Below are 16,073 nucleotides of genomic sequence, written 5' to 3'. Positions count from 1 at the left end.
TAGAGTATGTTTGTTTTCTCCATTCTCACCTCCTTGTTCATCCTATTTTCCAGGGCCAGTGTTTCCATAGATGTGACAAGCTGTTTTACCAGTATTGGTAACTGATCACCTCTTTTTTAATACAAAAGTGATTTGACTGCCACCCAGTCCTTTATCTCTGTATTAACTAACTGCCACATATGAGTATAATTTCAAAAGAATAGAAGCAATATGTGAAGATATGGATTGTCATTTCTGAAAACACTATGGCCTCACATTTTACTGTTCTGGATCTTAAGGGTGGCACAATGTACTCCAAAGTGGGGTATTATTGAAGAAGATTAAACTACAGACCTGTATTTTGATTGTTGCTTTTTTTCCCCTCTTTCATTTATATTCAACTTAAAGAAGTCCCATGAAGCACTCCACAGGAGGGGGAATTCAGGGTATTATTAATTTGATTTACTAAGAATGTAATATAGAGTAATGTAAATTTTTCTAAATAAAAGAAAATTGAAAAATTCTATGGACAGTGTAACCTTCTTTCAACTTATTTGGATCCCCATCATAAGAAGAATATAAATGCATAAGCAAAGATGGTACCTTCTGACTAAATATACAAAATAACATATTTTGATAATAGTTTAGGCCAGTGATGTATTTGATTCATCATTTGTTAAGGATGCATCCCATTTGTCCCGCATTTTCAGTTAGTGTTTTTAAAACAGTGCTTGCTGCAAGCATAAACTAATGTGTACGACACAAATAACTGTGACAGGAAATGCTCTTTAATTACTTGAAAATGTTTTTTATTTAATATTTCTTTGTTTCTTAAAATTAACATAGTAAAGGTGTGATTGTAGAAGTGTGTATATTTTAAGGAAATGGTGCAACATAGCAATAGACAGAATTCTCAAATTAAACACAACATCTAGACTCTGCAGGTATTGAACAGCATCATCAAATGTCTTTATTTTAACTGTGTAACTGATATTTTCTTTGCAATGTATATCTGTAATGTTATGACACATCAACAAATATATGATAAGGACAAAAATGGCACTGTCATTTCACTCACATGAGAGATATACAGATATTAGCACATTATATCAATACCCTTAATTTCATTAAGATGCATTGGGTCTTGCCTGAATCTTATGGAAATGTCAGAAAAACATTAATAATAAATTTCTTCATCGACAGATTTTTCTGTTTCGTGTCATGTTTATCTTGCAATTTACATAGCAGCCCTGTAAAAACTGCGGAGAGTATATAATGTACTGCTTCAATATATTATGGTATTGGTCAGTGAAGTCATATTTACAATTCTTAGAAATATACAAGCAAATACACAGAACCCATAAAGTAGGGCTAGATATAATGTGCCACAATAATTGTGAATTACAGCAACATATCTAAAATTACAGCAAACATAATATATATATATATCTATATATCCATATATATATAAAAATCTCTCTCTCTCTGTATATATATATATATATATATTTATGCAAAAAAGATGCAGAGAGCTCTGGATAGGTCCCATGTTTAGGTGGAAAGCAGCTCGATGTAGAACACCCTGCAACACCAGTGACACTAAAGTTGCTCACCTCAAATGTCTGTTTTTCTAGCAAACTTTGTAAGCATAAGATTCGCACAGTGCCATCCACAGCAAGCTAGAAAGGGGCAAAGTTGTTTGCCATTAATACAGCAAAGTATTTAAGCAAAGGCTAGTGCCATTTATGCTGAGATGTAAAATGACTATAGCCTTTTACCCTTCCAGGCACAGTATTACAGCTTCGGATTATTAAAATACTATCCAAGCTAACCTGGAATAAATAAAAGCAACTCCTGACACGTGTGCTTAACCCCTTGACCGTGGCGAAAATTTTGCCGCGGTGCGGGTGATTTATGGCGTGGTTCGGACGGCCCCCGGCCGTCCTCCGTACACGCCCACCGTGACGTCGGCCGGCCGCCGGCCGTCCGATGCACGCAAGGAGTTAAAGGCATAACTAGAAACACAGACATTTGAAGTCAGCGAATTTAGAGTGTCGCTGGTGTTGAAGGGTGCTCTATATAGGAATATGTATATGTGTGTGTGTGTGTATATATATATATATATTTGTTTTATCTGTGTAAAATACTCAGGACAATATTGTTTCCACAATTATTTGTATTTTTGTTTTGGCAAGTATTCCAACTAACAATATTTACTACTTTTAGTAATGAGGACTTATAAAAACAACCTTACCATTGTAAAGAATTAATGTGGGTCACATACGTCACTCAAATGTGAATGAGGCAATTTGTAAAATGCACTAATACACCCGTGCCTACACAAAAGACTACCACACTATATGTATCTCCACCAGATCTGTTGTAAACGTATTGCAAGAAATAAACCATATATCTTTATACAACCAGAAATAAATACTAAAGATATAAAAGGGAAAATCTCATACAACACAAAGAATGACAAATGATAACTGGTACGGAAAAGGTCCATCTGCATTAAAACAAAGCAAATGAGAAATTACTGGCAATGATAAACATGTTTCAAACAACAGACCAAGTAATGGTAATAACAAACAAATAAATATTCGAAAGTAAATCATTAGATGAAACATATGAAAAATACCTATAATAACCTAGAATATGCATAGTATCTATGCTGTAAGTATACATTTATATTATAATATCAAAGAAGAAGCATGACGGATACGGAAACAATAGAGCTTGTGAATTCAAACTATTTTGTGAAAATTGCAGAAAAACATTGAGATACAATTTGGAAAAACATAAAGAATGGAAAGCTCTGAACACAAAGCAACCAAAAAAACACATCGCTAAACTCAGCTTACTCGTAAGGGTAACACTACTCTGCTTATAGGGGATAGCTGCTGACATTTTGCTTGTAGTAAAAAATATCCAACAATATGTGGAAATTATGCCATTGAATGAAATAGGGGAAGTTTTATGACTTGCATTATGGCACCTAATTTCTCCTACTATGTGTTTAGAATGCTTTGTAAGAATCGTCATGTTACATTAGGATTTACTTAGGTTAGTTGTGCAATTGTGAATGTGGAGACATGCTGCTTTTTGTGAGAGAAATGTATTCTTGAATAAGTGGGATTTGAAAGCAAACACGATATATTGCTATTGTTTTGTTTTCCCTAGATAGTGAAGTCAATTTTTGGGACATTTCTTGGGGCGGGGGGGGGGGTACAGCACCCTGACATGACCTAGATATGCACATCCTCGATAAGGGTAGAAAGTTCTGTTAGAATCTTTCTAACACCAATCTAGTTCCAAAGGGCTAGGGGAGAATACATTGGGATACGCACTAGATATAAATGTATTTTGAACACCTTTTTCAAATGGCCATACAGGCACATCAGTTTTGTGCCAACTACTTTTGGAGTGGGCACAATGGATCAATGAGAATGATCGTCAACTGAGTAGATATAAAAACTAACTCTGCCCAGGGATAACTGTGAAGAAGTTCCGCAGTTTACTCTGTTAGAGGTGGTAAATGTGATAAATAAGCTCTCTCCTGGCAAAGCTCCTGGATTGGATAAGATCCCGGGGGATCTTGTCCAGCATTAGCCGAAAATTTGGGGACCCTATTTACAGATTCTATTTAATGACATCTTGAAGGGTATGCCAATCCCCGAAACCTGGGCAGGGGCAGAAATAGTGCCAATTTTTAAAAAAGGTTCCCCTCTTTTGCCAGCCAATTACAGACCGATCAGTCTGATTGATGTGGCACAAAAGCTCTTCGCGAGGTTAATCCTTGATTGCCTACAGGGGTGGATGGATGACCATGCGATCTTAAGTCCATATCAGGCTGGTTTTAGGAAGAACACTTCTACCGTTGACCACATTTATAGATTACAACTTATATTTTGGAAAACGGTGCGAATGGAGGGTGGAAGCCTCTACTTGATCTTCGTGGACCTAAAGTCGGCCTTTGATTTAGTGCCTAGAGAAAAATTGTAGGAGGTACTCATAGAAATGGGGTTTCCCCCTATCTGCTGGCCATACTTGTAAGATTACATGAAGCTATTTTGCCCAAGTAAGATGTAGAAAAAGAGGAGACTTGACTTGACATCACGGTTTCTAGTTGACAGAGGTGTAAGGCAGGGCTGCGTGCTCGCACCAACCATGTTTTGCCTCTTTGTCAATGCACTACTCTCCCAACTTACTGAGGTAAGGGAAAATGATGCCCCCAAATTGGCAGGCATCAAGGTCCCCGCAATCATGTTTGCTGATGACACCCTCTTAATGTCGAAATCCCCTATGGGAATACAAAGGATTCTGGATTGTTTTGCCATCTTCTGTAACAAACGGGGACTGGAGATAAACACGTTTATGGTTTTTAATCCACCGAAAGCACTGCGTCCCAACCCCAATTTAGATGGCATTAGACTGGACAGGGTGACGGTATTTGAATATCTAGGGGTCACCCTGACAGAAAATATGGAGTGGGGCCCACAATTTGGTAAATCCAAACTTAAGTTAGCTCAGACACCTGGAGGAATCATCAAATTACTAAGAAACTCTTCCTCTAAACGTGCAGGCCCTGTAGCGGTGATCTATAAAATGCAAGCCAGAGGTGCTACATTATAGGGGGCCGAATTATGGGGCTACTGCTGTTGACAAGACCTGAGTAAAGTAGAAAATAGCTTTATGAGACAGATTCTGGGTCTCCCCTCCAGCACTCCCCTTACCCCTCTATGGCTGGATTTAGGGATTAGACTCATCAGAGATGAGATAGGACTGAAACCCCTCACGTTCTGGCGCAGATTATAGGTGACACCTGAGTTGATAGTCTACAGAATGGAATTAAAAGAGATATTTAGTATTCCTGGTGCGGCGAAAATTCCCTGCTTTATTCACATACAAAAAGAATGTACTAGGCTGGGTAAAGCAAGCCTGTGGAGTAGTGCGGAGGAAGCATGCCCCTTAATTTCCCAATCCAGAACTAGTGAATGCCTATCGAATGAGAAAGCTAGCACAGGTATTTGAGCCTTTTGTATATGACCTCCATCCACCCCTGGCAAGGAAACAATATGTTCAGTTCAGACTGGGTACCCTCGTGCTCCGTGCCTTTTCCTGCAAATGGAGAAGCGCGGCCCGGAGGAAGTGCCCAGCCTGTAACTGGGAGGAAGAGTCAGAGCTCCATGTTTTCTTTTTTTCCCAGCTTACAAACTAGCAAGGAAGTACTGGCTCATTCCCCTGTGTAGGAATTTAGGGTTTGCACATTGTGCAAGGCATTTAGAGTTTTAAAATACAACACCTGCAAACCCATCATATTTTCTGTATCGCAATTTTTTACTTCGATGTGTTATAGGCGCTGGATGTTTGTAGGCAAGTCTACACAGTAATAAAATCTACACTGTTCTTAAAAATTGTAGGTTTTATAAAGAATTTTAATATCTTTTTTTCTATTTCTAAATTTTAAAAACTACTGAAGTTTTTCTGTTTTTAGTTGTGTAAGTTACTATTTGGTCTTATCCTGGGCACAATGTGATTCACTGAGTTGAGACTATATGGCCATTTTACATTTTAAAAGCAAATTTATACCATTTGTCCCATTGCTGCTATTATTCATTGGTTTCCACCAGGAGTCTGTTCTATTAGGTTAGTGCCTTTGGTTTTGCACTCATTCTGTTTAAATCATTTTACAAATCATTGTATCTACAAGATATGTTAGTGCAAACTTTTTTCCCTTATCTGAATTACGGAGGTGCTGTAACTAGACCCATGCAAACAAGCCTGGTAACTATTGTACAATTTTAAACTGTCATGAATTCCAATGTATTGTTTTTTGTATGTACGCTTTTATGGGCGCCAGACCGAAATAAAGCTCTTCATAATGAAAAACAACTATAAGTCTTGACATCAATGACACTTTCACACGCAGGTTAGAGCATATTGCTGTGAACAGCAAGAGAAGTCTGCTATGTTGTCTGCACTGTCGGGTTAAGGTTATTCTTTTGAATTTATGCAACTATTATGGGATATCACCTCTGCTTTTGTGCTGCTCTTAAAGAACTATTGCTGTTTTCAACTAATGACACGATAACTGCACTGCTGTGAGTGTGTCTGCTATTTCTACATGGTCGTTCGCACTTAAGCACATTCTGGGGCAGGTGCTGGGACCTAAGCACACCTGTCCAATACAGTGGGAATACATGTAATGCAACACTCTACTGATGTACACTTGACATCCAAAGCAGAAAGCAGAACCTTTGAGAATGTCCTTGCATGAAGTCTTGCACACTGAGAATATGAAGTGTAGTCGGGTGACAAAGATTCCAAAGACATGTTGTACCATTTTATATATAGTAGGGCTTCAGATTGAAAATAACACAAAACACTCTTTAGGGGAAAAAACGGCTCAATTGCTGATATATTAGAAGTAAAGTATCTAATAGAATTTGAGAATTTAGTATGTGGAGGCAAATGTTTGTTGCATCTTTACTTTGAAAATGTTTTATTTGTATCTGCGAAACAACCACCTTGTACTTGAACACATTCTTATTTGTGATTAAAATGTTCCAACATTTCCAAATACATTTGCTGTTGTATTAGGCTATGTTTTTCAGGACTGGGAAAAGCTATAGTGAGAGCTGGGATATCCTGTTGTTTGTCTTATTAAATATGTCTGCCTTTCAGAGACTGTTTCCACCAATTTCCAGCTCCATTTCAGAGGATGGACACTGGTTGCAGAGATGAGTGACACCGATGTTTCTTAAGGGCTCTCAGCATTGTTCCAACAAGTATTACTAATCTTTCCAAGATAACATATTCACCATAGAAAACTGGAAAGGGATGTGTCCAGGTCTTTAGAGGCCCTTAAGGAGTTTGTCGTTTTATATTATGAGCATTTAATTCCTGGATAAAATGTGAGTTGCTGTACTTGATCTCTAAAGGCAGAAATTGAGAGGCCAGGTGGGTGACAACGAGAAACATGGAGTGCAGTGGAGAAGTATATGGATGCAAAAACAAATGAAGAAAGCATGATGTACAGCATGCTAAACATCATCTCGTCAGACACAGCAGTGGAATTGTGTTAAATGAGAAACAATGTTGTAATGTACCTTAATAACTAAATAACTAAGATTATGGAATGCCCTATCATCTTTATCACGCATTGTAAACATGCCTTTGATTGTTGGCAGACAATCTTTAATATGCGACTTACAACTCCAATAAGCTAAAAAATATATATATATTGTCAGGTAAAATAGAGAGCTGGACCCCAGATACCATACAAGAAGCATCGTTTTGGCGAAAAGTACTTATTAAAAATGTCTAAGGTAAAGAAACGTGGGGATTTAAGGAAGTACCTACCGCTAGGGCAAGATGTTGTGCAAATAGATGAACTATGCATTTTCCCATGATAGAAAAGAGTTAGTTTAAAACATGCAAAAAGCTGTTGTAAGGGCTAGGAGAAATCACTATATTTACAATAAAGATAGCCATTAACCTTAGTCCTTGTGGGATTTGACACGTATTTCATCTCACTGATAGCAGAATTAGGGGAGAGTGACAAGGAAAATAGTGAGTGCATGCAAACTTAAGACAATCCTACCAAATTCTTTATCAGTACTGTTCAGATTTTCCAAATTGCCACCCCACTGTCTATTAACTACGGAACACATCAATTGGGCAAAGATGATCTGCAATGAAAATGCTTAAGTACCGGTGTTTTAGAGCTGGTAATAAAAACCCTGAATACTTTTGTAAAGAGTATAGTTATTGTTTACACTTTAAACAATGACAATCTAAACACGATTCCAATATATTAATACAAAACACAATATATGAAAACTAGAGGTGTTAAAAGACAGTTGGTCCTATAAGAAGAAAACAACTTTAAAAGTAAAGTCCGACAAGTGTTGTAGAACTGGAAGTCAAGTCTGCCGTGCATTTCAACAGCTTTGAAGTAGAGGGGAGTGCCAGCCATTGAACTTGCAAGGTGCAACATCAGGAACCGATTCTGCATCGTCGGCATGTTGTGAGGGCTTTTGTTCTTCTCGGGACAGACCTACAGGGAGCACGCTGTCCGGTCCACATTCAAGGTTCATTGGGACTGACAAATACTGTCCTGACAAGGCATTTCACACACAGGAGAGTTCAAAGAGCCTTGCTAAACAGGGCACTAACACTCTGGAAAGAAGGACAGCGCTTATACAGGTATCTGTTCTTCAGGGTTTCTGGCCCTCTCATTCACAGTTTCTGGATGAGTACCACTTGGTTTATTGCACACTGGAGTACTCGAGCACCGCTGTGTTTGACTGATTGTTGCTGTTGGTATTCTTGTGTTTCTTCTTCATGAAGAACCTACAATAAAAAAGAAAAAGAAATCTGAGAGCACAAGCAAGGCACAGCGTTTACTGTACAGGTGTTTTGCAGCTAACAGCACCTTATGTTACATACACAGTTTGCATTCAGCACAGTGTCTGCAATTTATAGGGCTTCATGTTTCTAATGCAGGACTGGCTTTACGGCGGAGCAACTGGTGCAGCCGCACCTAGCGCTGTACTCGGGTGGGTGCTGTATTTCAAAATAACATATAGGTCTAAAAGCACCTGCTGTAGAGTTCCTTGTGTGTCCTTCAGTTTTCAGGCAACATTAAAATGTCAAGATAATTCTGGTGATTAATGTCCCTGCTGGAGAAAGATCGGAGTTTTGTTGAGTGGCAGTTCCAACTCACCATAAAGTAGAACAGGGAATATGCCTTCTGCAAAGAATGTGTACCATACAGATCACAGAACTGTATTCTATGTAGATAGCACAGTGGGTTATTGCTTTTGTTACAGAGATCCTTTTGTTACATGCAATTCAAAAGTTACAATCCTAATGTAGCACAGTGGCCTATGAACTGTCAACAAAGAGCTGTGTGCAGACTGAAAGGTATAGATTAGGATATTATGTTTTTAAATCGAGTCTTTCTTTATTCTATTGTTACTAAAAAGGTATTGTTTGGGTGGAAATACATTCTTATTAGTGATGACAACCACAACCAGTTTGGGACGTTTTAAATGATGAGTTTGTGCTGCTCCAGACACAATATACTGCCTACTAGTATGGGCAATGTGATTCCAACATCTTGTAATCTTCATTGTTTCAAGCAACATTACCTGTAGATTGAATTACACATATGTGATTAACTGTCTCTGTGTAATGTGTGTGTGATGTAAAGTGCTCCGACACACTACACTGGTATGAGTAGCGCTATAATACAAATGAAATACATGTGAGAGAGGGGCTATGGTGAGTTGAGGTCACTGTTGGAGGGTGAGATGAGGAAATCCGTCGTGAAGGAGGTCATTGGGTCAGTGGGTGTCAAAAAAGATTGTTTCACCTGGTGCTACTAGCGCCATATCTGGTCTGACAGTGAAGGAAGGATATTAGAATTGTGGTTTCGGGTGACTGTAAATTTAAAGAATGTAGACCTGTCTGGGTTGAGCACTAATCTCTTGGATGAGGATGCCAGCAGAATTTTAGATGCAGATTATTTTTGTTCCATGTGGGTGAGATACATTTTTAGAAGGATAAGGAGAGTCATGTGGGGTGCTACAGATTAATTGGGGAGTGGAGTGTTCAACTGGGCATAGATGGATCATAGCTGAACTGCACCAGAGTAGGAAATGCAGCAATTATGACACATCGTATTTCATGATAAATGGATACTAAATGTGTTCTCCGCTGGCAAAATAATCTTTTTCAGCCTCGGCGGGTTCTTCACTGTTAATCAACATTCACGAGTGTTTGCAAAACTGCTGTTTTTCAAACTAATGCAGCCCCATTTTAATTGCTTGTATTTGGAGATCCTGGTTATGTCCATATTATGATTTGTGATTCCGGCATCACACTGAAGCACTGTTCTTAGTACAGTTTATCCCTTTCTTTGTGTTGAATTATGTTACAGACCTATAATTTAGGTTGCTCTGGTTTTCCAGTAGCTGCACTTACAGGGCAGCCTGTAGATATGGGTGAAAGTAGCTGGTCTCCAGTCTATTTTATTTCCCCCACGCGTTTTCTGTGTTGATTACGGCAGCGTTGTTCTAGATTGCTGGCAATCTCTTTTCCCATCTCTGGCCACAGCTGATGTTGGACAATTCCAGGCCACTGCCAGTGGCGGGTCCTCCGCTAATGCCGAGGAGTGTCGCCCCACTGCTCTTAGAGCAGTGAAAAATGAAAAAATAAAATGATAATAACAACGTTATTATCCATTTATTTTTCGCTACTGCGCGGCTGGGTTAGGGTGGGGTAAGGCTGGTGGCTCTGGGAGGAGGAGTGGTTTGGGAATACGTAAGTGCACATGACTGCTTGGCTGGCTGCCTTGGCGCTTCCAAACATTCATTCGCACTTTACATATTCCCCACCAGGCTGTAATGCACAGCCTGCTGGTGAATATGCACAGTCTCCCTGTCCCCGTCCATGGTGCTCAGACCAATCACAATGCTGATTGGCTCAGGGGGGCCTGTGAGCCCGGGTGTTTCCTGCAGCTTCTTCCAGACTGGAGTCCGAGGGAAAGCGAAACAGAGACGGAAGAGAGGCGGTGGAAAAGGTAAGTGAGTTTTTATTTTATATTATTTAAACCCCCCCCCCATCGTACCCTCCACCCCACCACAATCATTCCCTATAAGCCGCCATTGCCACTGTGCATATGGCTGCCCCATGGGCATTCTAAAGGTGTCCTCAATAAACTAGTCTGTGCACATGTGGATGCAGTGTTGCCACTGCCAGAACCCCGGGTTCCATCTACTCCACTAGGTCAAAATAATTTTTTTCAAACATGTTTTATTTGCATTTAGTTTATCATCAGTCATATATATCAACTAATAAAATTGCACGAGACACAGTTGGTGGTACAGCTTAGCATTATCACAAACAGGTGCACACTGGCCACATCTCATGTCTCTGGTCCTACCCCAGCTTTTAATAGCCGGACGGGTAATATGAGCACAGGGACCTGTGAGTAAAGTGACTCCTATAATGCTGTAGCACCCTAGTACATTGCTTATTACTTATATGGTGTACAACTTTCAATTATACATGTCCTAAAGGGGCCTTCAGGGAAATGTCACACAGTTTGTGTAAAACAAAAAATAACTATTAACCAACTAACTGTTCAGGGGGGTGTAAGTTGTGCAATATTATGTCAAAGACATGGGTTAGGGCCTGGGAAGTGTGGTGTACAGGGGAGGGGCGGGCAGGTGCAGGCAGGTGCGGGCAGGTGCGGGCATGGGATTTTGGTCACTGCCAGCTTAGTCTCTAGCCACTGTGTCATCTGCGCTCTATCCCAGATACGTTGGTGAGAGATTCCATAGAAAGGCATCTCTCAATCTCCACTTGGCTGCCTACGTGCTACTGTGTTCCATTCCAATAATTTCCCTATTCCCCAAGTTCATCATCACTCCTATTGGGTGTGTTGCCCATCAGAGTATTGTCTCCGCTCCCCTCTTCCCCACCACAGTCACATTCAGGGTTCTCACAGGCTTCAGGGAAAAAGAGAAGGCCCAGCGCTACTTCTCAGTTCCCTGTTTTCCTCCTCCCATCAGTGTAGCTGTATCAGTGTAACTGATGGGAGGCTACAGCCTATGCTTGTTATCGAAAGAATCTATCTATTGGGATATTGGATCATGATGAAATTTGGGAATTTGAAATCACACATGTTGGCTATTTCACACTATTACATGTATTAGAAGAAGATCACCGTTGTATCTGTTGATTTGTAATACCAGTACTCATATTAACTGATGAAGAATGGCCTCAAGTTTCCAAAAGAAGGACGTACAATAAAGAAGAATTTATATGGACATTCAATTTGGAATTGGGGTTTTTCTCAGTTCATTATCAAATAATTAAACCTCTGGCAATCACATATTTTGCCACTATAGGCAAACCGGAGTCTGTGTGGTGCCATATAGGTCATATGTATAAAATTGCGTGTATTTCATCCTAGTATTACAAGAGACCTTTTTTGGGTATGCTATCATTCTGCCCCATTCCGGATCTGAAAGTTCCCTGTCCCATATTATCTCCCAGCGATTACTAGTTTTAATAACGGTGTACGGGACATCTCCGACAGTGAGGCATAAAACCATTTCACCTGGTGTTTTGCCATGCCCAATGTGACCATAGAATGCAATACCGCATGTGTTGTGGGCTCCTTCTGACCAGTACCCCAAGATCGGACTGCTGATAGCAGTCCCCTACAGTCTCTAGTCCGACTTCAGTCCAACCTATCATTTGGTAAGGGGTGAATATTGTTTTTTGTCCATGTGGTAGGCCAACCAGGGGCAGGATCGGTGCATACAAAGGAACCCCCACCACTTTAGCCACGCAGCGTTTCCAACATCGCAGGGCCATGGTCTGTAACAGTGATTGGTGAGGGATGACCGCCGCTGGGTCAAGCCGTTTAACCAACAGTAGGGCAGTGGGAGTCCCAGAGTCTGTCTTTCTTCCAGCCACTGCGCAATCCACTGTAACTGAGAGGCCAGGAAGCAAAATTCGAAGTTCAGCACTTCCAGACCAACCTCCACCACGGGGCGCTGCAGCATTGCTAAGGACACCCTCCATCACCCCTTCTCTCATATGAGATCCCGCAGCAGTGAGCCCAATTGCTCGAACCACATGGCAGGTATTTTATTTAGAAGATAAATAAAAAACATATAGCAGACATGGCAGCATGACTATCTTAGATAGGGAAACCTGGGCCATAATTGGGAGTTGCAAAGAGCAAGCACAAGGGATACAGTATCTATGAGACCTGAGAGCCCTCACAAGATTTCCTTCTTGCAGGTCTTCCAGGGAGTGGAAGATGTGAATGCCTATATATCTAAAGGTAGAAGGGGCCCAGTTGAGATCCACAGGGAGGTCCAGGGGGTGGGGCAGCTCCATAGACATGGGAAACAAATAGGTCTTGCTTATGTTAACCTTCAAGCCCGATAGGAGCTCAAACCTTCCCAAGAGGCCCAGTGCCACTGCAGAGCCAGCCACATCATCACTGAGAAAGATCAGGAGAGCATCCACATATAGGGAGATGATATGGCTTTGTCCACCCACAGTCAGGCTCACCCCATCACCTCCTTGTTGGGACAGCGCAGCCAGGGGTTTGATCACCAAGGCGAACAAGAGGGGTGATAATGGGCATCCCTGTTAGGTCAAAAAGTGTAAACCCACCTTCCTGGGTTCAGAGACCTGTCTTGTGTTGGGGCTCTTCTAAAAATAACGAGTGGAGCCAAAAGAAATTGCAGAAAGAAAAAAATGTTTCTTTCTTTAGTCCCCTCACTCACCGGAGTTTCCTCACGGTGACATGCTTCATCATTGGGGCCATCCCAGTTCTCTACGAAAAGGGGCGTGCTGCGACTGGCGAATTACGTAGGAACACTTAGTTGTGAAGGACTATGTGTAGTGCAAAATAAGTGAAGTGGAGTGGTGAAATGTGAGTTAAAAATACCGTGCTAGTGGGCCTCAATAGTTTATTCTGCTCCTAGGTTGGTATGCTTTAAAAAGTGGGGTTTATACTGAAATCCGACCAGCTATGAAGGTAGGGTCAGTATATGGTCAACATGTTTCACACCACCCATGGCATTTCTTCAGGACCATACAGGGTCAAGCCCTGTATTTCCACTCCTAAAAAACCTAAAATGAAGGTTATGTAACTAATAAGTGATACAAAAATAATACATTAGCGACCGCAGCTCAAACTAGAAACATGCGTGGTTCAGAATACATACGCTTTTGATTACTGACGTATGTTTTGCTCAATGGTGAACATTTGTAGGTGCCTAATAGCACTTCATGGTCTCAGAGGGGGGGGGGCGGTGTCGCTTCTATGGAAGCATTGTTCCTGTTTAGCCACACCGCGAGTCATTACCTAGCTGCTTCCCCGTCGGACCGCATCTCGGGATGTATGGTCCTGAAGAAACGCCAGGGGTGGCGTGAAACATGTTGACCATATACTGACCCTACCTTCATAGCTGGTCGGATTTCAGTATAAACCCCACTTTTAAGCATACCAACCTAGGAGCAGAATAAACTATTGAGGCCCACTAGCACGGTATTTTTAACTCACATTTCACCACTCCACTTCACTTTTTTTGCACTACACATAGCCCTTCACAACTAAGTGCTCCTACGTAATTCGCCAGTCGCAGCACGCCCCTTTTCGTAGAGAACTGGGATGGCCCCAATGATGAAGCATGTCACCGTGAGGAAACCCCGGTGAGTGAGGGGACTCAAGAAAGAACATTTTTTTTCTTTCTGCAATTTCTTTTGGCTCCACTCGTTATTTTTAGAAGAGCCCCAACACAAGACAGGTCTCTGAACCCAGGAAGGTGGGTTTACACTTTTTGAAATACGTTCTAGGAGGGCGACCTGTTCTTAAGTACCTCCTCTTTCCCTCCGGTTACACAACATCCCTGTTAGGTGTCACGGAAGATTCCATATTGTGTGGACACTGTTTTGCCTGTCTTGACCCATGCTATGGGACATTCATTAAGCACCTTCACCCATTTCACCCAACTGTCTCAAATACCAATACGCCCCATAGTCTCAACTAAGTAAACCTACTGCAGTGTACCAAAGGCCTTTTCCAGATCCATCAATAGGAGGACTGTTTGCGGGAAGAGCCTTACTCCAGGGTGATGCAGCATAGAGTACAATTTACGCAGGTTAAATGAGGTATTCCAAGATGGGATAAAACCATTTTGATTGACGTGAATTAGGGTAGACATGTATGGAAGCAAATGGTGCACCAGGATCTTACTAAGTATTTTAAAATCCATGTTGAGCATGGACAGTGGTCGGAAGCCTGTAATTTGTGCCCCCGCAGTGGTCGTCTTGGCGAGCGGAATCACTAGTGTGTCTCGCGTGTACTCAGGGAACTGACAAAGTCTCAAAGTTTCTGCATATAAGGTCTCCAAGCGGGAAGACAGTCTCAAGGCATGCACAGGGTAAAATTTAGCAGGGAGACCTTCTGGGCCCTGGTTTTTACCCATGCCCATACTCTTAATAGCCACACAAATCTCTTGTGCTGTCACCCGGCCACCAAGTGTCTCCTTTGCTTGTTGGTCCAATGCCAGCAAGAAATGTCTCTGTCTCCCGGAGAGACCAGGGGAGGTGCTTTATACAGGACTTCATAATGGTCACGGAATAATGGGTTTATCGCTTCTGGCTCGTGGACAGATTCAACAGTACAAGTTCGAACATGTGTGATCGGGGATCTGTGGGTCTCCGGCCTAACTAGCCACTCCAGTAATCAGCCAGGCCTCCCTTCCTCTTCTTGAACCTTGGTAAGATACCCCATAGTATCATGGTACCGTAGCCATTCGAGAGCCTGATGGTAAAGTGCATGTGTTTCCCGTAGGGTTTCCAAGTCGCCTGTTCCTGTCACCTGAGCATTATCTAACCCACGTAGTCTGTCCTCTAGCTCCTTCGGTTCCCGGTGAAGGTATCTCTGCCCTCCTATAGCTGTCCCAGGCAAATCCCCTCCGTTACAATCTTAAATGTCTCCCATTCCACTAGCACTGTGGATGCCGTTCATATAGTGTTAGAAAAATAGGTATCAATGGCGCTGCCCATTGTGTCCTTAAAACAAATATCCTCCAACATCAGCGGGTTGAGTCACCACAGTGGGATCAAAGGGCATTTCTCCAAAGGCTGAAAAGTCAACAACAAAGCACTATGATATGAGAACGTACATCCCAGGTATTTCGTGTGGAAACAAAGATGTTGAGCCTCGAGTGCAATTGGTGGACGGGCGAGTAATATGAACAATCTATATCTCGCATGTGTTGTGTTCTCCAGATATCTTCCAACCCCCAGCGCCCACTTATTTATTTTGTTAAATTTATATGGCGCAACAGCTATCCAGAGGTTTCCCGGCGCCTATGCATCTGCTGGACGAAAAGGAAGGACAGACTCTAGAAATTGAATAACCACGTTTTAAGACCTTTACATTACTTGTGATAATTAAGTTTGTGGCGGAGTGGGGGTTGGAGAGAATTCCATAGAGACAGGGCCAAGTAAGCAAAGGACCGTCCTAAGAACTTAAAATTTAGCCC

At 41.6% G+C, this 16,073-nt stretch overlaps 1 protein-coding gene across 1 annotated transcript in view; it reads right to left on the bottom strand.

The window, feature by feature from the left end:
* Positions 1 to 766: 766 nt before the first annotated feature.
* The window catches only part of LIN7A (lin-7 cell polarity scaffold A), a 499,534-nt gene continuing 484,227 nt past the window's right edge, over positions 767 to 16,073 (bottom strand). The window contains exon 6 of the mRNA XM_078674233.1: positions 767 to 8,337. The gene's annotated coding sequence lies outside the window, so the exon portion shown is untranslated. The remainder of the gene's footprint in view (positions 8,338 to 16,073) is intronic.

This window comes from Lissotriton helveticus, chromosome 1_1, assembly GCF_964261635.1.
Source record: "Lissotriton helveticus chromosome 1_1, aLisHel1.1, whole genome shotgun sequence".
Lineage (NCBI taxonomy): Eukaryota > Metazoa > Chordata > Amphibia > Caudata > Salamandridae > Lissotriton > Lissotriton helveticus.
This window is presented reverse-complemented; position numbering and strand designations above follow the sequence as displayed.